The following is a 22,083-nucleotide window of genomic DNA, read 5'->3' on the forward strand; positions in this document are numbered from 1 at the left end:
CTAACTATTACTGCAAGGATGAAGATACTGACACATGGAGTGTCCTGAAGCTTTTCAATAAAATTGGAGACTGAGCCATCATACAGGGTTGGAAGGTTTGGATATGAAAGTGGGGCTTAAAGAATCTAGAAAAAGTCCAAACAGCCATGAAAATGTAGGGTAACATGTTAACAAGTGGATAAAAAGTATTACAGAGAGGGTGCCTGGCTGGCTTGGTTGGTGGAGCATGTGACTTTTGGTCTTGGGGTTGTGAATTCGAGCCCATGCTAGGTTTAGAGGTTCCTTAAAAATAGAATCTTAAAAAAAAAAAAAAAAAGTATTACAGAGAAATAGTGAGGCCCCTTTGGAATTTGTAGGTCTTTTTAATGGTTTCCTTTAGGCCAGTTTTGTGATTTTTGCTTGGTAGTACTTGTTACTTTGGAATGGAAAATCTGACCTTGTGGTGACCTAGAGTTGAGAATTAATTTCAACAGTCAAGTGAGGAGGGTGTCTAAGAGACTAAAGAAAATATTCATTGAATCAGCTGCAAGTTGGATTCAGGCTGGGTAGGGAGCAATTGGGAATTGGGATGGTGGATACAGTAGGGAAGGAGCTGAGGTTTTGAGGATGTGAGGAGTGAACACAGCACATATGGAGAAGGGGAAACCAAAGGCAGGAAGGTCTTAGGAAAAGGAAATCGAGGGGAGTGAAGAGTTCTAAAATGACGCTGAACAAGGGTGGCTTCCTGTTGAATGGATCTCCACTCATCTCTGGGATAGTGATTAAGAACGTTAGTTATAAATACTTCAAGAAACCAAAAGCCATAGACCTCTTTTGCCCTGGGTTCAAATATGTACGTGGTTGACCCTTGAACAACACAAAGGTTAGGGGTGTTGACCCCTTGGGCAGTCGAAAAATCCATGTATAACTTTTAACTTACCCAAAATGTAACTATTAGTAGCTATCTGTTGAGTGAAAGCCTCACTGATCTTCGCAGTTAACATAGTTAGTATGTTATATGTATAATACATATCCTACTCTTACAATAAAGTAAGCTAGAGGAAATATTAAGAAAATTAACCATAAGAGAAAATACATTTGCAATACTGTACAGTATTTATTTAAAAAAATCAATGTATAAGTGGACGTATACAGTTCAAACCCATGTTGTTCCAGGGTTGACTATAAACTATGTCTTCTAGAAGAATGACATGTCAGTATGTTGCACTTTTTAAAAAAAAAATCCTGAATGATAGGGTGCTTGGCTGGCCCATTCAGCAAAGAGAGGGTACAACTCTTGATCTTGGGGTTGTGAGTTCCAGCCCCATACTGGGTATAGAATTTACGTAAAAAAAAAAAATTTAAAAATCCTGGATGTGTGTCCTGGGGTCTCTGAAACCTTGCATATTATAATGAGCTGCTTTGGTGGTGATAGTATCTTAGACTAGTATTCAGTTTACTTTCCCTTCTAATTCTTGTTGCCCTGGGATTCTCCCCCATTGAGGCTAAGGATTCCTTTACTTCAGGGGGAGGACAGAATATGGTCTAGGACAAAGAAGACATTGTTCAGCTTTTGACTTTCAAAACAGGCCCTTGAAGCATGTTTCAGAGACCAGAGCTAGCCCAGGCCTTCACTCAAAAGAGACAGGCTTTGTTAGAAAAATGATTGTGGATTCCGAGGAGGCAGATCTCAGAAGGCCTGGCATGTATTGTACAGTAAGCCATGCAGGAAAGGGGCTGCAGGAAGGAGGAAGTACCTGGAGCAGGGAGCCGGGAGAGATTAGAGGAGACTAGAGAGAAGTGAATGGGTCGCCAAGATCCCCTCCTTCGGGATGGTGGAGGAGACTCTGCCTCCTTGCCTGGCACCCTGGAAGGAAACCACCTGTGGGGTGCCCTGCAGTGGGACATGTTTAGGCAGAAACCAGCCCCGAAGTGCTGTCGCCTCCCAGTTGCCCAAGGCGTGCGTGCATGTGGCATAGGAGAGATCCCAAGGGACTGCAGGCCCTCGGGGGCACATGTGGAGGTGCAGAGGGAGCTGGGTGCGAGCGGCTTGGAGGCAGAATGAAGGCTGCACAGAAGGAACCGTGCAATCTCACTCCTGGAGACTGGTTGGGCTCCATCTACCAGTCACATCAGCAGAGCAGCAGAAGGAGGCCCAACACCCAACAACGAAAGGAAGAAACATCCCAGGGAGGCTGGTGAGGGTGTGGAGGGCAGTGTCTGGACTGGGTCCTCACCCATCCCCTGGTGGTCTGTCCTCTAAACCAGGCGGGGGCGGGGAAAGGTAGATAGCCCCAGGGAAGAAGCTTGAGATAGGTTTAGCGAATGCCCTGAGTGAGACAACTAAAAATTTTAAATCTGAAGAGATTAAGTTATCATCAAGTGGCAAGATTGTGTTTTTTTGCCATAATGAGAAATGCAATGGTCATGATCAAATTGAATTCAACTGTGGAGAAATGAAGTAGCATTCTTTAAATATTTATTTATTGGGCGCCTGGGTGTTTCATTCAGTTAAGCGTCTGCCTTCCGTTCAGGTCATGGTCCTGGGGTGCTGGGATAGAACCGGAGTCCAGCTGCCTGCTCAGCGGGAAGCCTGCTTCTCCCTCTCCCTCTGCCTGTCGCTCCCCCTGCTGTGTCCTCTCTCTCTCTGTATCAAATAAATAAATAAAATCTTCTTAAAATCTTAATTAATAAATTTATGCACGCAGGCTCACTCTTTGCCCAGCTTGGGGCTTGAACTCATGACCGTGAGACCAGGAGTTACGTGCTCCACTGCAGAGCCAGCCAGGTGCCCCTGAAGTAACATTTTTGTCTACAGTTGTGTATTAGGCATAAACTTCAACCCTGCCACAATGTCTGAGCTGTATTTTCTCTTGATGATGATGATAACAATGATGGCGGCATAGTCCCTTGCTTATATTCTTAGAGGACGCTTGTTCTTCCGAGTAAGTCATGCCTTAACATGCCTGTACGAAGTTCCTTTTGAGCAAGAAGTGCGGAGATCTGCCCTGTGCAGGAGCAGAGTCGTGTACCAGATCTCCCACCGCGAAGTGGGGATCTGGGGCTTCCCATTGTTTAGCTTCCTTCCACGTGCCCTGGAAGGAAGGACTTCAGTTGCCCTGGAGCCTCGGGTCAGTGGAAAGTATTAGAATTCCAGGCCTTTCTTTAATGAGTTTACTGTGATGCTGGAGACTAGAAAAGAATTTTTACTGGGTGTGATCCTTCAGTTGTGTATTTTAAAGGTATCAGGGTGAGTCCTAGAGGTTATAGTCTATAAGAAGAGAAGCTCTTCATTGTTCTTCAGTCCTCACCCGCTAAATAAAGAATGAGTTGATGAAGGGATTCATTTCTCAAGTGTAATTCATAAGGAGGTTCCAGAACACTAAATGAGAGAGGGGGCACCAAACCAGTTCGCTCTTTTCAATTACATTTCATCTCTCTTTGACATTCATACAAGGATGCTGCATTGACGAAGATGTCTTAAAACCTGCTGTTTTGTGAAATGCCTAATGATTTGGGAAGGGAAATCTTTAGTCTTTTTGTTTTTTGTCTTGCTTTATACAAAGCGTAGGTTTGGGCACCTGGGTGGCTCAGTGGGTTAAGCCTCTGCCTTCGGCTCTGGTCATGAACCTAGGGTCCTGGCATTGAGCCCCGCATTGGGGTCTCTGCTCCGGCCCACCCCACCCCCTGCCTGTCTCTCTGCCTACCTGCGATCTCTGTCAAATAAATAAATAAAAATCTTAAAAAAAAAAAAAGTTTGGTGGTGTGGTTAGAACACTGTTTATGTATTTTTCTACTAGAAAATTTGATGCTTTGAGTGTATCATCTCAATACATAAATGCATCTCATATTTTCCCACATCTCTCAGTGGGAGCCAAGAGAGAGATGTGGGATCCTAACAGTATTGAGAGGAGTCCCTGAAATCGTATTACAGAATTTTAAAAAGTTGATTTATTAACTGACATCATTTCAATAATATTTTGGACCTTGGAAATGGTTCTATTCAAAATTTCAAAAATAAAATTTCAAAAAATTAAAGAGGTGTCCATATACATTAGAGAAAAAAAAAACAAACCTTTTTATACTGATTAAGCATTTGAAAGAGCAAAGACCATAATTATTTGGGGGTATATATTCAGTCTAGTCAGTTTTTAGCCGTATGTCTCTAATACCTATGTCACATATTTTTTATGAAGAATGAAGTGCTTTAAGTTTTCTCATAGATTTGCCTGCAGTTTCCTTCAAGGTTGTGTCTTATAGTCAATATTTGAAATTGTCGCAATCTTCAGTTGGCATTTATGAAAATGTGAAATATTTTTCACTGAGAAAAGAGCTCTATCTACCGATGCAAATCAGCTCAGAGCAAATTCTGCTAAATGGAGGCTTTTCTCAGACTATTTTTTTCACCTAGAAGTGTGTTAATATTTTAACCCAAATATTTTCACCCCAATTTTACCCCCATTCAGGTTTTTATCATTAATATTTTTACAGGGGTTCCTGGGTGGCTCAGTTGGTTGAGTGTCTGACTCTTGATTTTGGCTCGGATCCTGACCTCAGGGTCGTGAGGTGGAGCCCCAGACGCGCTCTGCACTTAGCAGGGTGTTTGCTTGAGATCCTCTCCCCCTCCCTCTGCCCCTCCCCCTGCTTGCTCTCACACACTTTCTCTTTCTCAAATAAATAAATCTTCAAAAAAAACCCACATTTTTAATTAAATTCATGAAAATAAAATCCACTGTGATCCTTTTGAATGGCTTATCACGTTTAGGTGACACAAATCATAGATCTTCATTACTTCGCTGTATTCTGGTTCATAATATTGGTATATCCAGTTAAAATTAGGAGCACCATCAAAAGATCACCTGAAGTTTAGTTCCTTCAAAACATCCCAAGATAATTTCAGAATTAAATCTTGGACACTGAGTTTAGTTCCTCCTTGGCTTTGTCGGGATAACTTTCAGCATCTTCCTTTTAGCAAGCCTTGTTTTTAAGAACTGCAATTGGCTAAAGGCTTTAAAAGCTGAAGTGTTTTGGCGCTTCACTTACTGCTTTGATGAAAGATTTCCAACTGTTTTGGAACAGAACGCACCCAAACTTTACAGGATTCATCTATCATACCATTACTAAACAACTAGGTTGATTTAGAGAGTCGTTTCTCATACATTTCTAAAACTTGGTTGCGGATGACAGGTGGTAAAATAGAAGACACCTATTATGGTGCTGACGTGTTTGTAATATTTTTGTACTTTAGTTTTCCTACTTGTCAATTTCTACATCTATATCTCTATCTATAGTTTCTTTTGCATTTGGTAGGATATAGCCCCCTTGTTTGAATTGGCAGTTATGAATTATGCATCCACAATTCCAAGTGACTTCCTCTGCTCCATAGATTTCTTGATTGAGTAAGGACAGTTGTTTTTAGCATCATAAAATTTGTATTTGTATTTCACTACAAAAACAATTTCATCTCTCGTGTTAAACTTTTTACAATTTACAGTAGCATTCACGATAACAGATGTTTCCCCACTGACCGAATGAACTTCACAAGCTTTGTCTGAGCCCAGGAAATAGATGGGGGGGAAAAAAATCAAACCACTAGTGGAATTAATTGACTTTTCTGCATAAAACACCTGATAATACTAACATAAAACTGGAATCATTTAACTGTTAATTTTTTTTCTTCTGCTAACGAAGCCAACACATTGAAAGCTATTGCTTTACTTTTCACATATGCCCAGAAAATCCAAACTCAGAAATAAGCAGAATCAAGTTAGAAGAGCAATGGTTTTTTTTTTTTTTTTTTTTAATTTTATCTATTTACTTGAGAGAAAACAGGAGCGCAGGAGTAAGAGCACAAGCAAGGGGAGCAGCAGAGGGAGGGGAAGAAGCAGACTTGAGCAGGGAGCCCAATGCGGGTGATCTCCTGGCAATCTTTTGACCTAAAAGAAAGGTCATGCTTCCTCAAGTGCTATGTTAGTGAGTCTTCCGTGGCTGCACGTGTTAAATTGTCCTTGGACACAGCCTCGTTACAGTATAGTTCCCATTTGAAGTAGTTGCTGATTTCTGCAGATCTGTGGCTATGGTTCGTGTCGTGAAGGGTGTCACTGGGGTTCCCATGGTGGAGAGCAAACCTCAACAAACATTTTATGTGAGTTAACATTTCATCACCAGATTTCTTGAAAAATTAAAATTTAGTGCTTCACATTTCACTTGGTTTTCATTTTTATCTCATTACTGCTGAAAGGAGTATTGCAAAGTGAAATAGCTAGCCATCAGTAAATGACAAAAACACTGTAACGCAAGCATTTAGGCCATTCTTTTTTTTTTTTTTTTTTAAAGATTTTATTTATTTATTTGTCAGAGAGAGAGTGAGAGCGAGCACAGGCAGACAGAGTGGAAGGCAGAGTCAGAGGGAGAAGCAGGCTCCCTGCGGAGCAAGGAGCCTGATGTGGGACTCGATCCCAGGACGCTGGGATCATGACCTGAGCCGAAGGCAGCTGCTTAACCAACTGAGCCACCCAGGCGTCCCCATTTAGGCCATTCTTGAGAAGAATCATTTCCCAAAAATATTTCATGTACACCTAACCTGTAATTTTCTGTTTCCCATCGGCCCTCTAACAGGTGTCTTGCGCAACTCTGGCCACAGCACAGCCCGTCATCACATCCAGTGTCTGGTGGGGGCTCTACCCACTGAGACCAGGAGGAGTTAGCTGCCCTTAACCGCTTGTGTCCAAGTATTCTTTATTTTATAAGCATCCTGCATGTTTTCCTTGAAAGGGAGGTATTTGCTTAGGCCAGGATTGTAGAAGGGCAGCAAAAGAGGTGGCTCATTATTGGTCACCTTCAGACTTAATCACATCAGGACGAAAACTCTTCATCATGGGTCATCTCACCCAGCAGCAGGCAGACTATGGCAGAAGTCAGAAAGGCAAAGTGAAGTTCACCAAATTCAATCTTGACTGAATGATGCAAATTCAACCTTGCATCATTTTGATGCAGCTATTAATACGTGGTCTAAAAAAAATGAGACATCTGTGCAGATGTTTAATCGCTCCCAAGACAGTAGGTGGAATCTAACACTTTCACACAGGAGCCAAGGTATAAAGTCACCCTGGTTAGAGCTCCCATTTCTCCATCTGCTTTGTACTGTCCTCTCTGGTCGGGACTGTTCTGATAACGTTACTGCTCTATGCTCCTCCACTGTTGACTTCCAGTTCCACTTCCCGCGCCAGCTGAGTGAGCTTTTAAAAATCTTTGGGAGATCACATTGCGGGGCAACACCACTCCATGGTCTTCCTACTGCAGTTAGAATAAAACCCGGCCCTTCCCCAAAGTCCAGGAGGCCTTTCATGCTCCCAGCCTCACCCAACTGGCCACGCCAGATTTTAAGTCTCCAAGGGACCCATACCTTGTCTCCTTGTTTCATTTGTTTGTTTTTTGCCAACGTAGCACATGAGAGCTGCTTAATATCTTACCTCAGAGGAATAAATATGGTCTATTTTGAGTTAATGAAAGGAAAAAGGGGGGTTGTCTTGCCAATCTGTGGCAATAAGGAAAGCAAGTCTAAATCTCTATGTACTAGATATTGTTTTTCTCTCTCTCATGACGATAGCAGAAGGTATCAGGACTAAATCCTTCCCATTAGCAGAAGTGTTATGATGCCTACAGACCATTCTGATGGTGCAGCCTCCCAGCCCCGCCCCACCAGGCAAGTAAGTGTGCATTACAGGGAGTCCATTGTTTTCACCAGCATTAGATCAGAGATTTTGTTTCAAGTACTCCTGGTGTATGAGAGGAGGAGAGGTGCCCCTCCGGTTGACTTGGGGGGAACTGGGACATATGACAGTGGTGGCAAAATACTTTGAAGTTGCGATTTTGAGATCTTGTGGTGTTCTTACACACCTGCTCTCTATTGGATCTCTTTCTAAAACATGCTACTGTTCAGTTTTTATCATGAATGCCTTTCCAAGGACAGTAAATGGTTTTACACACTATGACATCGTTTCCATGGCAACTAATGTATTTTAGCAAAGAGAGACTGTTAGAAGTAGGCTAAAAAGGACAAATACAGAAATGGCACAGTGTAAAATGTGGGGCAATGTGTGTTGTAGTAGAGATTTTTTTTTTCTGACTTCTTGTTTAGGAAAACCTGTATAACTAGATCTTGGCTTCTTAACTCCTACTAATAAAATTTTTATTGCCCCTAGTACTGTCTAGTATTTTGCTGACATAATTCTCTTCCTTGGTACTTGGGGGAGGGTTTGTTTACTTTGACATGATGCTCATTCCAGCACCGTACAGACATTTGTGATTTCATCCATCTTGAAGATACGGTGTCTTGACCTCGTGTTCTCGCGTAGCAGCCGCCTCACTGCTCTGCTGCCTTTATGGCTGTGTGTCTTGAGAGGCTTGTCTACACCACCTGTCTCTGCACAGGGTTTGTCTCTGCACCTTTCCACTCAGGCTTCCACCCCACTGCTCGATCCAGTTGGTCACACCTTCCTCCTCTAAAGCTATTACAGTTACCTCTTTTGTTTATTTAGAAGCTACCGTGTAATTATACATTTCGAATAATTCTACAAAACATGAAGCCCCATAGTACTAACATTTGCATAGACACAAGGGATCCTGTTACTCTGCTTTGTGCATCTGAATGTGCTTGGGTTATTTTGTTACATGATAATAAAAACCCCCTCTGTGCTCTTAAATAACCCCAAGGGGCAGATAGCAGCCAATTTCCTATTTAATATTAAGAGAAACCAAAGGCTAGATCTTATGACTCAGAAAGATAGCCAACCAGTCCATGGGCTGGATTATACCCTCGATAATTACATTTTGTTAGACCACGTGACGCATTAAAAAAAATTAAACTAACATTTAAAAATCAGGCAGTTTTACATAAAAATGGAGATTTTCCGTTTCTTTTGAAAAGAATTGGAAGGTCTGGCAAAACCGAGCCTGCATTCTCCCAGGACGGCAGCTTGCCTCAGCCATGCTGCAGCTGTCCTCTGGGTGGGGGCAGGGCCCTTCAGCTCCCCCAGCCCCACCTCACCTGCTTCGTTCACTTGTTTTTACCTGCCTGGCCCTGTGGGCTGTGTGGTATGGGACCCCTCCTGCACCCTTTCCCTCACCCAGTCCAGAACAAAGAAATAGCATAGAGAGGGAATAGAGCAGGGTCCAACTGCTTCCTCCCTCATTGTGGACCAAAATTGTGTGTTTTAGAGAGTAAGTCAAAGGTCAATGGTGAGAGGAATCATTAGGTGATACAGCATCTAGTTTGCACCTTACCACTTGAAATCGACCCTGCAGGTAATTGCACTAGGTACATGGTTCATATTGGGCTATGTCCCCATTTGCCTCTAGCAGAAGTAGAGGAGTACCATGAGCTATGGGTTGTTTCATGCAGAATGGAGGTGCGGAGCTGGAGCGTAACAGTTCCATCAGCATCGGAAAAACTAGCCAGAAGGGGAAAGCTCCAGTATCATAACGGGGCTCTGGATTTACAATAAGCACAGATTACCTTATCAGTGAGGTAAATAAATGAGGTAGATAAGCATAAATAAGAATAAGTAAGAATGTGGTAGTAGGACAAAGGATATAGGACATTGGCGCAGCCGCATCACGTCTTCCCAGGCTAGAATCCTCAAAGGCAATCCCCAGCCACCTTTGCTGTCCTCTCACAGACTAGACCCTTTTCTTCAAACTCCTTCAGGACTCTCGACCTGTTACCAAGGCCCTGTGCCCTTCACCATGGTGAACGTGGTTGGGTCACCATACCTTTGGCAGGGAGCCGGGTGGGGAGCACAGGTAAGATGAGAGAAGAGGTTGTGGTTGCTGCCATCTTGAACTTTATTAGAAGGTTCGTATGTGGAGGAGAACATAGGAGAATGACCCAGTCTGGGGCCAGAGTGAATGGCTAAAGGAAAATACATTTTTCCTGGGGAAACCAGGCATTGAGGAATACCCCACAACAAAGGGCCTTGTCTGAGCTGGCTCCTGTCTCCAGGGCCTGCCCCGGTTGTTGGGCACACAGGAGACTGTGGCGACCTTGAGCGTGGCTGGTCCCAAACACTGCGCCGCGTGTCTGTGTGCAGCTGTGGAAGGCTCAGGAAGCCCACTGAGAGAGTGGGCCTGTTCCAGGCTTCAGGCAGGGAGCCAGGGGCCGCCCCTTCACCAGGGAACATTGAGGAGCTTCTGTGTATGCTCTGTATGTGTCTCAGCTTTCTTTGGAATTGTGGCAGAGTCTGGCCCTGCCTGGTCTTTTTTGTGCCTTAGATCCCAAGTTAATAACCGAAGGCACAGTGCCCCTGTTGACATACTTGATATGGAAGTCGCTGTCCAAGGGCCATTTCATCCTCGTGGCCATTGACATCACACCACGTACAGTCCGGAGGTTCTCACTTTAGTTGTGATTGAATAGAGCTATGATCGTTGGAGCAGAAAGCAGCCATTCAGATGTGAATAGACGTGTCTAGTAACATGCAGATGTTTTTTGGCAGGTTGATGAATATTTTAAATCTTTTTCAAGAACTAAAAAGGGTTGAATTGGAAATAGAGAAGATTCTGTGGCAAGAGAAAAGTGTATTTCATTTCTCTCTCAATCTTCCTTTTCTTAAAATAATCAAACAAAAACCAAGAACCAGGATTCAAATCTCGGATTTGTGATATCCCTTACATCTCCTTCTTTACTCGGGAATTGTGACTCTGACTGTCATGTATTGAACCTTAGTTTCTCAGTCACATTTTTTTAAGTAGAAAGGAAACACTGGCCAGTATTAAAAATAACAGTGGAATCTCCAGATTGGATCTTTGTCACTTATTTATAGCTAAAGACACAGGACTAAATGGAAGGAAAGGTCATCTTCTGGTTCTCTATAAGCTATGTGTGGTATGTGGACACACCCTGGATTCGTCCCCCCCCACCCCCTGTACTTGCAGCTTGAGTCAGGGCAGCTTTGTTTCCTTCATCCTGGTCCGGGCAGTTCTTCATTAGTCACTCTGTCACCACCCCTCGTCATCCTTCACCCCTCCATCAGTAGAGGTGCTACAACCCCTGTTGTGCTCAGCATGGCCCTGGCCACAGATGAGCTGGCGTCTGAGCAGGGGAGACCGTGAAGCAGGTACTGAGTATAAAGTGCTGTGAGAACACTGAGAGGAAATCTAGTTCTGCACAGAAGAGGGACCAAAGGAAAACAGGAGAGAAAAGGTGATTTTGTCCTGGGCCCGACAGCAAAAGCTAATTAGGGGAACCCTGTCCTGAACCCAGCAGGGTTGGTGAGATTGGAGTGACGATGCTTTGTCCAGTGCCAGGAATATGCTGGAGGCTGTATCTATTTTTCAGCCCCTTCCTGGGATAGAGGCAAGTAGAAAAGACACTGGTAACCCCAGGAGTGTGCCTTCAACTGGCTGACTTGTTAGCTGGCCTCTGCCTCAGTTTCCCACCTTTCTCCCAGCAACCTACCACCATCCTCTTAACTCCCTCTCTGCCCTGTAGTCCTGCAAGCCTCTTGCCATTCTCTGAACCTGTGGCTGATGCCCCGTTGACTGTGTCTCTTTATTCCTCTGCCCTGGGGTAAGGTGCCTGTGGTGGGTGCCGCGGGAGACGTGCCCCAGATGGTTGGAAATAGGAGAGTGGTGGGGCTATGGGGATGGCTGCATCAAGAGAAAACCCATAGTTGAAGACTTCTCAGTTTTATTTTTAGAGTTTTCTCTAAGAACAAAGATCTCTGTGTATTCTCCTAAAGATAGAGGATTTGATCAGATCTAAATAGTTGGGAGTAGCTCGTTTTTGGCCAAGGCCTTGTTCTCTGGCTTCCATTCCTGCAGGCGGTCACACATTTGCAACATTCATGGATCAGCCTTTTCCACTGGGGAATCTGGGTCACTTCAGTCATGTTTCTCAAACAAAACATTAGCACTACTTCAGCAGGAAGAATAAAAGCATGGAAAATGCCCTAATGCCCAGAAGCCCACAGTTGAATACAGTCAACTGTTGAAAGGGTTTGTGTAACCACATATACACATCTGTGTCTGTACAAAAACACACGCACAGGGAAGGAGAGATCTATCTTGCCTTAATAAGCTTTGCAAACTTAAAACTTGGATATTCCAAAAATTTAGATTTAGAATAAAAATAAAATGGGATAATTGATGAATTTTTAAAGAATGGTTTTTTAAAGTTAAGACAAATAAAAGATACTTTTTCTTTTTTAAAGATTTATTTGAGAGAAAGGGAGTATGTGGGTGCACCTGTACATGAGGGGAGGTCTGTGGGGAAGGGGGAGGGGAAGAGGGCTGAAAGAAGTCTCATTCATGACCCTGAGATCACAACCCGAGCCAAAGCCAAGAGATGGACATCCAACCAATTGTGCCACCCAGGTGTCCCAAATAAAAGGTTCTTCTATTCCACTTAGACATTTCATGACAAAATTTATTCTCAACTCCTAGAAACACACCCTTTAGTTAAGACAGAGATGCCTGGTTTTAAAAACAGATGCCACTCTTCGTACTAGATGGGGTTGTCCTGTGAATTTTACTTTGTGACAGTTTTATTTCACCAAACCAGGTCTTCTTTGAAACAATGGAGCTGATGCCTAAAAATATCTCGGGCGTGCTTGCTGGGAGTCTTTGAAGTGAAAGCTGTGGCATCCTTCTGCTTTGTGCTGCGGGATGTTACATATATGTATTGTCTTTGTTAATTAACTCCATCTGTTTTGAAAGCCCGAAAGAGAGATTGGATGAAGCTGCATATATGCACGGAAGGATAATATCCCTTTTGCACTAGTCAGCCAGCTGCTCCAGACAGGTTTTCAGTTTTCCTTTTGCTACGAGTTGCCGAAGTGCTACAGAGCTGAAGCTCATTCTTCAAGACCCTGTTGTTGAACTGGGCATCCCGTGCCCTTGCACCTGTGCTGTCTACATGAGGGAGGTGGATTTGCTTACTGCTTTGGGAAAGGGTAGTCATTCTCCAAGTGCACTTTCTGTGGCAGGTGAAGGAATCTTCCGCCTTGCAAATAGAAAATTCCATTCTGTAAATCCAAATGACCGCCTTCCTAAACCTCTTTGAAAAACGTTCGAGTGGAAGTCAGACTTCTACTTTATATATGTTCCTTTTGGTGAAAAGTTGGGTTTTTGTTTATTTATTTTCGTTTTTTTTAAGATTTATTTATTTGTTTTAGAGGCGGGGAGGGGCAGAGGGAGAGGGAGCTAGAGGAACCTAAGCAGACTCTGAGCTGAGCATGGAGCCCAGTGCAGGGTTCGATCTTAGGACCTTGAGTTCACAATCTGAGCCAAACCCAAGAGTCGGTTGCTTAACTGACTGTGCCATCTGGACACCCCTGATGAAAAATTTTAATGGTACTGAATTACTCTTTGCTGGTTACAGGGAGGCTAGTTAAAAATTTTGGATGATGGGGGGGGGGCACCTGGGTGGCTCAGTGGGTTAAGCCTCTCTGCCTTTGGCTCAGGTCATGATCTCAGGGTCCTGGGATCGAGCCCCACATCGGGCTCTCTGCTCAGCAGTGAGCCTGCTTCCCCCTCTCTCTGCCTACTTGTGATCTCTCTCTCTCTCTCTGTCAAATGAATGAATAAAATCTTTAAAAAAAAATTTTTTTTTTGGACAATGAGAATTCCCATTTTTTTCCAGTGTGGCAGGGTCTGCATCCCCAGTGGGTTCACTGGAAGCAAAGGCATATATTGCCTGGTAGCATCTCAGTTAGGACAGGACAGTGTGTCCGAAGCACGAAAGAGCTGGGGTGAGGTGGGTTGCTAAGTTACCGGCTGTATTACCGTGCTCTCTAGCACATTCTCTCTCTCCAGCCTCATGCTGCTTCTCCTGCATGTCTGCAGTCAGTTCATGATTTGAATACCCATCTGCAGAAGACAATATATGAGTTTCTAATTCTCTTCCCCACGGTCATTTTTTTCTTTCCTTCATTCTGAGTCATCTTTGATTAAAGAAAACAAAGATGTTACTGTTAATTATGCACCCTTTCAAACAGTGCAAAAATTCTTTTGTGTGTACGTTGGGATGGTTTGGATGGGGATAGAGATTTGTGATGGCAGTATTTTAAACCACGGACCAGGACGCGAAGAATCAGAATGAAAAAAAGTGTGAGTCTCTACTACGACAGGAAAAATTATTTCTGCTTTTTTATTCACATTCCTCAAACCTTTTACTTTCTTCCCTAACACTATCAGCATAATTCCAGTCAGCCATTTTTATTCTCTTTTAACATCTTATTAAAACTGAAGCTTTGTTCAAATAGCTAAAATTGCATATAACAAATGAGGAACCATAATATTGGCAGGTTGTAGGCAGAGCGCATGAGCAAACTGGAAAGCTGCTGTCTGCTCCTGGCACTTTAAAGAGTAACGTGAAATGGGCACAGATGCCACAGAATCAGCACTCAGCTCTGTCAGGGACTTGGCACAAGGTTCTAAGGTAATCCTGGGACTTGAGTTCTATGGGTGAGTTGGACTGGCACACCTCCCGGAGAGGGGAATACCAGCTGATGGGAAAGAGGGGCCATCCTGAGAAGGCTGTTTTAACTGAGGCCCACCCAAAGTCAGACAGGAAGTGGGGCACATATGGGTTGGGGACTAAGGGAAGATCTAAGTCAAGAGGTGAGTTGAACAAGACCTTGGAAGACTCATTTTTTTTTTTTAATGGGTCCCAACTATGGATGACTTGTAGGCACCCAGAAGAGAGAGAGAGAGAGAGAGAGAGAGAGTGTGTGTGTGTGTGTGTGTGTAAGACCTCCATCTTTATCTTTCCTGACTCCAGAAACTCAAAATCTCGTGTGGGCCTCCTTTGATGGTGGAGGGCCAGGTCTTTGCAGTTGCAGGCAGGTGTTTGTGGCAACTGTGACTTAGCAACAATTATGTGAACGAGAAAAAAGTTGTGAGCAAGCTGATTGTCTGAAGCACATGGAAATTCTATGGTGGTACTTTGTGGGAGGTTTCCAGGCAAAGAGTGTTCGGTTCTCTTTTGATGTCTTTTTTTTTTTTTCTTCTACAGTTTTTTGAAGAAGCAGGATGCTGATCTAGACGTGGAAAAAGTAAGTTGACAAGTTTTGCACTGAGAGCACATGCCTTGTGAATTAGAAAGGGTGTCCCACTGGGACCCAGGACTTGGTCCACTTTGAACTTGGGATCGTGACTGAAGTCTGTACGTTTCTAAGAGAGAGTTCGAGTTGGAGATGGAGTTGGTACATGAATAGAAACTCTTCCCTCACTTAGGTAGATCTGCCATTTTCTCCTTTCTCTTAGTTGTAACACTTGGTTTTGATAATTATGGGAAACATATGTTTTAGCTCTACGATGGGTCTCCTTACCCCAGAAATAGAATGGGACAGCTGTCTTGTGGCTGATGAGCCTTCAGGGGCTGCTGAGGGGTGGGTAGCACTCTGTCTTCAGACTGGTTAAGGAAGGTCCCCTTCAGTCCTTCTGTTTTCATTTTTTCTCTACTCTGAGATGACTACTGCTTACCTCTGCCCTAGTTGTACCTCCAAATTGTAGTCACTGTGTCACAGGTCATTCTTTCATTCACTGAACACTTTTTGATGCTCACTGGGTATTAGGCACCATGCTGGAATCTGCTGAGACAAAAATGAATGTGACCGACCAGTAAACAGGCAATGATTATAGAATGTGATAGAAGTGTGCAGAGGGGGCTCTGGAAGCTCAGACTGAGGCTGGACTGTCCAGAAAAGCTCCCTGACGGAGGGCATGTGTGAAGGAACCAGGTATCCATTGCTTCTGCAAGCGTTTGCTGAGTCTTCTCTGCCTGTCCTTCTCTCGTCTCCCAGGTGCCCTGGGTTCCCATGAAAGGCTGGACTTAAGCATGTCTCACTCGCCACCCGTGGGATCCTATTCTGCCCTGGTCTCCACGGCCCAATCACATTGCCTTGGAGGTAATTTTTCAGCAGTTCAGGGGCTGAGCACTCAGGGGCTCTACTTCATCGTCTAAGAATGACTTGGGGTTATTTCTTGTTTGAACTTGGTGTGTAAGACGGGTTCTTCTCCCCGAACTAGAGCCATTCTTTATGCAGTTGCTCTACCTTTAAGTTGAGGAAGTATACTATCTGCAACCTCCTTCTAGAACAATTCTGAGCAACCCCTGACCTTTGACCCCTGTAGCCCCCTAGCTTCTGCAGAATGGACTGTGATCTACTTTCATTCGTGGCCTTTTCAGCTCATGCAAACCAAGGTGACTCAGGCTCTAGTCAGGGCTAGATTGGAGGGGAACCTTTTTGAAATCCTGGTGTGCTTAGGTTTGGCTTATAGAAGCCAAAGGCTGGCAAAGATACTCCCTATGGGGGCGGGAGGCGTGGGGAGGGCCAGCACTGTGGCCCTCCTGGTCAGGCTGGCCCCACAGCAGGTCAGAAGAGCCTTTGGGTGCCCGGATCCATCTCGGGACGGTATAGTGTGGAAGAGCTGGCATAGCCAGAACCCTGGCGGGATGGTTTAGGAAGTGCCTGGAGCTGTTCCAGGTTGCAGGGCTTGCCCTGCCTTGTGCGAGGTGAATCCTACAACCGTGAAAGGGGGAGGTCCAGTTTATGGAGGAGGCGGGTCTGTTCATTGTGTTTTCAGTATAACCCAATGCCAGGCAGACAAGACGGCTCAGTAAATGGGGTGGGAAGCCCTGAGTGGAATGAATTAGAGTCTTGCTTCAGCTCTGCTGTTCACGTGCTCTGAGACCTTAAGCAAACCTTTTCTCTTGTGCAAGCCTCATTTTTCTTATCAGTAATGTGGTCCCTCTTCCAGGATCGAGTAAAATTCTTCATTTTTTAACTTAAAAACACAAATGACAGTTTTTGTGTTTTCTTACTTGGTCTTTATACCAAAAAGGATAAAGCCCTGTTAGCCACGAGTGTGAAGGATGTTAATAAGGCCTACCAGCGGTTGGGAGCTATTGTCTGTACCTTCATGTACAGCCCTGGCAGCAGGGAGTGTCTAATGAGGGAATTGTGACCGACCCTGTCGTGCAGGTTGGGTATTTGTTTAAGTACTGAGGGCAATTCAGAATAAGAGATGCTAAAAGTATGGTGGGAAATGCTTCTTGGGCTGCATGAATTTGAGCTGCCTGCAAAGGACTCTCGCCTGCTGCACCCTCTTGGTCCCATAGTTAATGACCTGGAAAATACTTAACTGCCCTAGGGGAGTTCACTATTTTAAAAGTTCTAATTCGAAAGCTCCAATTCCAGATTTTTTTTCTAATGCTGATAGAAAGCTGTTGAGCACAGATGTATAAATTGTTCTTTTCGCCTGTATTTATATATCTGCCAAGAAGAATCTAGAATAGAGTGTGCCTCCATTGTATAATTAAATGATACCTGCTGGCCAACCCAAGGGAAGAAAAATCACAGAAGTCATGGTGTGTTTTTTTCTAAATGGATTTTTGAGTTTTCTCATTCAGTAGAACATTTTTGTAAAGATAGAACTATGAATGGAAAATTAGCCTTATCTCGATATGTGAAAGCTCAAAGATAAGTCAACTAAATGCTGTAATTATTATTATCTATAGTTTATTGAGCTTATACTACATACTGAGTGCTTTCTCTGTGTCACACTTGACCATTAAAACGATCTTGTGAGGGAACCATGTCCCTTTACCATGAGTTGCTTGAGGCACCACAGTAACAGCAAGGATTCTAATTATATCTGGGTCTAGAGCCTTCTTTCTCATGCCATACTCTACCTTAAAATTGATACAATATTTGGGATAATATATTTGTGTGACTTCTTTCTAAAAAGTTTTATGAGTGATAAAAAAAGCAATGTTACTTTCCAGAGAGGTCTTCGTTGAGACTCCCTCACAATCCACAGGGTTGCCGTGCCACCATGCCCTTCTTCAAAGCTACCATTATTGTATAGTCATTTGTGTAGTAGTCATCTAGTATCTGTTCCCTCTTGAACTGTAAGCTTTGTCAGATCTGACTCCTTTCACGTGCTAAGCCTAGGACCTGACTGCTAGAATGCCCTCTTAAAATGTTGACTACAGGCGTGAGAGAATGGCACATGACCAAAATAGCGGATAATGAGAGTCCACGAAAGCCACTTTAGTAAGTGGCAAGGTAAAAAATCTTTCTGTGTACTCCAGCAATCATGTTTCTTTTTTCCATCTATAGGTTTTATCTGTAGAAACCATGCTAATTAATAGCATTATATGGAGATAAGACAATCACTCCTTGGCTTCCTCTTCAAAAGTACAAAGTTCCAAGCAGACAAATGAATAGATAATCCTTAAGAATTAAGTAATCGTGCAAGCAAAGAAAGTCTAAGGATAAAAGAGGGAGGAGCAGTAAGAGCAGAAGGGAGACATTAATACTGCTTTGTTTTGGTCTTTTCACAGAATCTTCTTGAATTATTAAGAGATACACTTCTGAGTATGGTTTACATAAATCACTGATTTAAATATATACAGTGTATCTTCTAAAAATAAAACCCATACTCAACTGAATTTTAGAATATGTAATCAGACTATGTCACAAGGACAAAAATATACTTTTTAAAAAATAAAACTAATTAAATTTGGTTTCTCTTATTTGGTAATTTAAATCATGATTTAAATGGGTTTGGTGAAAACAACATCTACTTTGGTTGTAATGACTTTCAAAGAGCCAAGGAAAGAGGTTTGAGATCCATGTATCCTCCATGATTTTCATGCATGCTGTGTGGCCTTTGTCTAGCATGATTGAAAGCATTTGGCACTTGCCTCGAGAGAGACCTGTCATTTTTGTAGTTTCAGTGAGAACCAGAATCCCTGTATTGCTATTACGTTTGCAGGGTTTAGATGACTGCCTTCGGGCCACAAATACGGCCATAGATCCTACTGTCTGTTTGATAGCTACAGAGGGCACCGAAATAAAAATTGTCATTCAAAAGAAAAGTAAACAGAATGCTTTAGAATGTTTCCTTTTTCCCAGTGAATTCCTTAAAGTGTTCATCCATAAATGTAGAATGTACGTAGAAGTTGCTCCATTTTCCAATTTCTTTTGTTTTAATAAGTCCCAAGAGAATTGATAACGATATCCTAGTTTCTTAATGTGGAGCTGATAGTTTTTGTAAAAAAAAAATGGAAAGAAAGAAAAAAAAAGTCATTCTAAACAGTTGGTTCAAAGTTTGAGACTGCATCCAGAACCAAGCTTTAAGGCATGTATATTGGATTCCCATATAGCTGGTTGAGCGGTAGAAAAATTAAGTCATGTAAGATTTTTCTTTAGTAGGAGGAATAGGATTTTCCAGGAGTCAGAAGGTCAGCAGTGCTTTTTGGGGGGAGTGCACAGATATGAGGATGTGTCTTCAGTGAGAATGTGTCTGTATGTGGGGCAGGGGACGGTGTCAGGGTGTAGCGTGTCCCTGTGTGGGCTGATTGCCGTAAGGTGTGAAGAGGAGGAGGGAAGAACACCCGTCAGCAGAACTCGCTGCCCTCTGTAGAAGCCGCTCCTCCCGGAATGGAGCGGAGGGCTCACTAGGTAGGTGTGGGGAATGGAGAAGGCAGCCCTGGTGTGCAGATGGGACTGTGCCTTAGGCCTTCTGTGATTCACATGCTTAGGGCTGTCAACCCCAGGGCTTATAGGATGCCCACTTGTCTCCCGTTCTCCATGCCCTGCCTCAGCCTCCACATAGCCTGAGCCATTTTCTTGGAGATTGGGCACGGGCAAAGACCAAGCTTCCTACAGCCTGCTTTCCTGGTGACTTGGGAACGATTTGGGTGGGAGGGAGGAACTTCCATGGAGTTGTGCTTTAGGTCAAAGAGCAAATAGTTCTAGTCCTGCATCGAAAACAGTTGTTATACATCACGTATAATAACTGACCAATTTTCTTTTATATAAATCTTCTGCATTATAAACCTAAGTGCTGTGGGAGAAGAAAAAATATGTCCTCTGCCATTCTGAATTTCTAAGATAATAAAAGATTTCCTCTTCCTAGACATAAACTCAGGCAGATGTTGGTGACCATTAGAAGAGCTACAGATAACAAAATTTAAGTTGTAATCCAAGGAAAGAGTTGGAAAATTACGGGTGAATTGTCTAGTCTTTGATGCCGAACGCATACTTCATTTGTTCCTCAAACATTAACAAACATCTGTGGGCTAACCACCATCCTAGGCCACATTTTATCTTACTCAGTAGTCCTGTTTTACATGTGAGGGAAACGAAACCCAACAGAAATGAAATGATTTGCCCCAGGACTTATATCTGGGAAGTCACAAGATCCAAAAGTAGCTCTCAAACTGGGAGTACCCTCTGTTTCCACTCTACGGTGGATGTTCTCTTGTACAGGTCCCACCAGGGGGTCCCTTGGGGGTGACCACGTGACAGTGACTTTCCACGATGGCATTCTGTAGGAGTGGGAGTCTGGGGAGGCTTGTTCCTGGGCTCAGGATCATCTCATTGTCCTCCTCTCAGTAACATTCATCATTCTACAAGGAGAGAGCTGGATGCTGCCAGGAGAGAGTGGGGAGAAACTCAGCCCACGTCACAATGGAGAATCAAGACAAGCTCCCACCTACTCTGCAGGCTTTCTCCTGTAGCCGTGAGTTGCTGCATAATTTCTTCCACTGCAGCCAGGCCTGCTGGGGGGAGGTTGGAATCCCTTGGTCGTCTGCCTTGCATGGATTTATTGTCTGCTGAAATCACCTGTGAAGGAGAGATTATTAGTAAAATATGTGTAAAGAATGGCTAAGAAGATACTTTTGTCACTGCCCCCAAACACTTTCAAAAGCAGAGCTGCACTTGCTCTGAACTGCTGTGTGTATGGGGAAGAGAACTAAAAATATGGGAAAATTCAAGCTTTTCCCCTAACCACAGTTTTTACTGCCCACTTCGGGGGGGCTACACAAAAGTTTAAGTAGAAAATCTCCGTATTCATTTGCTGTGGCTGCCGTAGCAAGCAACTGCACACTGGACGGCAGAAAACAACAGCTTTCTTCTCTCCCAATTTTAGAGGTCAGAGCCCACAGCAGGATGTCAGGAGCACATGTCCTTCAGAGGCTCAGGAGGGAATCTGTTACTTGCCCGCCAGCTCCTTGTGGTACAGGCGCTCCTCTGACTTGTGGCCATATCAGTCCAGCCTCAGCCTTCCCTTCAGATTCTCTTCTCTCCTTTGTGCGTCTCTATCAGAGCTCCTGCGCATCCCTCTTGTAAGGATGCCCGTGATGGCTTTTAGAACCTGCTGGATAAACCAGAATCAGCTCCTCCTCCCAAGATCCTTCACTTCATTAGACCCCAGCATTCCATTCTGTGTGAGCTGATGGTCAAAGATTGCAGGGATTAGGAAGTGAAAATCTTGGGGAGGGGGTGGACATTTTTCTGCCTCCCACACCTTCTCTTTTCCACATTTTTCATTTCCTGAAACATAAAGCTTATGACCACTGGTTTCACATAATACTTCCAATGAGTTTGATTTTTCCTACTAGGGGCCCTTGGGAGACCTAAGAGCCCATCTGGTCTCCCAGGCCACAGAACAGGCAAGACCATGTTTATCTTCTTTCTCAGATTGGGGTTAATGTGAGGTTGAGGAATCATGGTTTCTGAGAGCAGGGAGGGGCCTTCAAAATCATAGTCTCCCAGTCTTAGGGGGAAACGGAGGCCAGGATGCAGGTCAGCTGAGGCAGAAGCAGAGGTTGGGACCAGCACCTCCTGCTTCAGGCCACCTCTTCCATGGTAGGCCTGTATGCGTCCCTGTGTGTGTGACCCTGTGTGAGAGTCCTCCCGTCAGGTAAGTCTCCATGTCATCATTCTTGTGACAGCTCGTTGGCACTGCAGAGCCCCATCCCTGCAGATCCCCCTTTCCTCAGCCATCAGCCCTGACCTTACAGATGTTCTTACAGTACCTAATATTAGGAATTCTGCCACTGTGGTCACATCCCCCTGGAGGCGTTCCCTTAAGAACATAGCACTCAGACACGAATGGTACTTCTGTGACAGCTTGCCCAGTGTAGGGTAAGAACGCTACTCCTGGAACTGTTAGGTCTTGTGAGATGTACATGTTTTCTGCATCATGATGTGCTACACTTAGGGGAACCGAGGTCACACCTCTAGTTAGCCACCCTCTCACACTTTTGCCTTGCATCGAACTTGGGTTCAGTGCACATCCTTA

General features: G+C 43.9%; 1 protein-coding gene across 5 annotated transcripts in view; it reads left to right on the forward strand.

Moving 5' to 3' along the window:
- Nucleotides 1-22,083, forward strand: part of FYN (FYN proto-oncogene, Src family tyrosine kinase) — a 209,934-nt gene that overhangs the window by 14,457 nt on the left and 173,394 nt on the right. For 3 of the 5 annotated variants that reach the window (XM_059176822.1, XM_059176827.1, XM_059176828.1), the window contains exon 2: nt 14,996-15,035. The exons of 1 other annotated variant lie outside the window; for it this stretch is intronic. The gene's annotated coding sequence lies outside the window, so the exon portion shown is untranslated. Of the gene's footprint in view, nt 1-14,995; nt 15,036-15,785; nt 15,891-22,083 lie in introns of all 5 variants that reach the window. One more of the 5 variants, XM_059176823.1, reaches the window with a different exon arrangement.

The sequence above is a fragment of the Mustela lutreola genome, chromosome 6 (assembly GCF_030435805.1).
Source record: "Mustela lutreola isolate mMusLut2 chromosome 6, mMusLut2.pri, whole genome shotgun sequence".
In the NCBI taxonomy this organism is placed as follows: domain Eukaryota; kingdom Metazoa; phylum Chordata; class Mammalia; order Carnivora; family Mustelidae; genus Mustela; species Mustela lutreola.